Source organism: Chrysochloris asiatica, unplaced genomic scaffold, assembly GCF_000296735.1.
Source record: "Chrysochloris asiatica unplaced genomic scaffold, ChrAsi1.0 scaffold00109, whole genome shotgun sequence".
In the NCBI taxonomy this organism is placed as follows: Eukaryota; Metazoa; Chordata; class Mammalia; order Afrosoricida; family Chrysochloridae; genus Chrysochloris; species Chrysochloris asiatica.
This window is the reverse complement of record NW_006408627.1, coordinates 3,077,557-3,079,503: the sequence shown is the minus strand read 5'-3', so window position 1 is coordinate 3,079,503 and position 1,947 is coordinate 3,077,557. Positions and strand designations below refer to the sequence as shown.

At 34.7% G+C, this 1,947-nt stretch overlaps 1 pseudogene; it reads left to right on the top strand.

The window, feature by feature from the left end:
* Positions 1-1,947, top strand: part of LOC102841235 — a 45,562-nt pseudogene that overhangs the window by 17,382 nt on the left and 26,233 nt on the right.

The following is a 1,947-nucleotide window of genomic DNA, read 5'->3' as shown; positions in this document are numbered from 1 at the left end:
GAGGTACATAAAAGAATGATGGTGTGATGGACTCTGTTAAGTGCAGCACTTGAAAGATTGTTGTTGGTTAGGAAGATCACATAGCTTTGATTTTTCCTCATCGTTCTACTCACATGGATATTTTTTTTCCTTTTTGATAAATGATATTTGTTAAATAAGAAGTCCCTGTGTGGTATACTGGACTTGTTGTTAAGTGCTGGTTTCCAGGAAGTGGCTGGTGAGTTTGAATCGCCAACCTTGTGCCATACCAGAACTCCAAGCGCAAGACTGACGACTAACTCAAAAGTTGTTCATTCAAACCCAACCAGAGGCACCTTTCAAACCAGACTTGGTGATCTGCCTTGGAAAAGTCATAGTTTTGAAAATGGAGCACTGTAACATGTGGGTTTGACTGGATGGCAACAAAAAACTACGATATATGGTGAAAACTTAGAAAGAACTTTTTCACATCTATATAAAAATACATTAGAAATTATTTTGCTACACTATGTGAAGACTAATTTTCAGTTTGTAAAATAGTCAGCATGCATTTTTAGAAATTACTTGATTAATGGATCTATTTTATTCCTGTATGTTATAAAAGACTTTCAAAGTTAAAAGTATTTTTAGTTAAAACTGCTGTTTCTTACCTCCTCTTTTCTCACAATTTGATTTGATAAAACATATTTTTATACTATTTAAAGGAATTGATTGATTTGCTCTTCAAGATAAGCTAATATTCCAAATCATTATAATGATAAAATTAATCTCATTTACCCCTTGGTAATGATAATATATGTCTTGGTCATGTAGCATCTACCTTATTCTACATTTAACTGGAATTGACTGATGAACAGGAGTGGTAAAGGCTTGACGCTTTCCTATGATCTCCAGGCAACTGGAAAGAACTGAGAATAAGAATTCTACTAGAATATCTTTGAGTGAAGCAGCTGTGGTTGTTAACCTGGTTGTTAATGCTTAAAAAAACCTACCACAGCAGTGTTTTGCCTGTCAATATATGTGGTTTCAATAACATATCAGAAGTAAATACTGTACTGTTGTGTTTAGAGAACACATGCCAAAATAATTTGCTTTAAATGGGCTTTTCCAAGCTATTTCCAGTCTATTGGAGATTAATGGTGCAACAAGAACATTTTGAGATATTCGACAATGGTTTACATTTGTTGACTTGCAAAACAAATTTAGACAATGTTGTCTGGCACCCTTGCCAAGAGAATTAGTGAATGGTATCAATCAACCTGCATATATGTGGGTTATAAATAATTTCTCAGTACAAAAGAATTCATATGTTAGTTTGTCATACTGTGATGGCTTGCATTTTGCTGTAATGCTGGACACTGTGCCACTGGTATTTTAAATATGATCAGGGTCACCCATGCTGGACAGGTTTCAGCTGAGCTTTCAGACTAAGACAGATTAGGAAGAAGAAGAGGCAGACTGCTTCTGAATGTTTAACCATAAAAACTCTATGATTAGCAGTGGAACATTGTCAGCACCAGAATATTGTATACTAAAATATTATGAATAGTACCAGAATGTTGTCAGATACAGAGATGAGCCAGTCAGATTGGAAGGGAGCCAAATATGACTGGGGAAGAGCTATCTTCTCAAAATAGAGTTCACAATGATGACACAAATGGAGTAAAGCTTTGGGGACCTTCATTTATTGACGGGCACAACTCAAAATGAGGAGAAACAGCTGTAAACATCCATTAATAATCGTATGAAACATGAAATGTATGAAATATGAATCTAGGAAAATTGGAACTTGTCAGACATGAAATGGAATGCATAAAGATAAAAATCCTAGGCATTAGTGAGTTGAAATAGACTGCTATTGGCATTTTGGATCTGAAAATCTTACGGTTTATTATGCTGAGAATGACAAATTGAAGAGGAAATGGTTTACATTCATCATCAAGAACATTTCAAGATCCATCTTTAAAT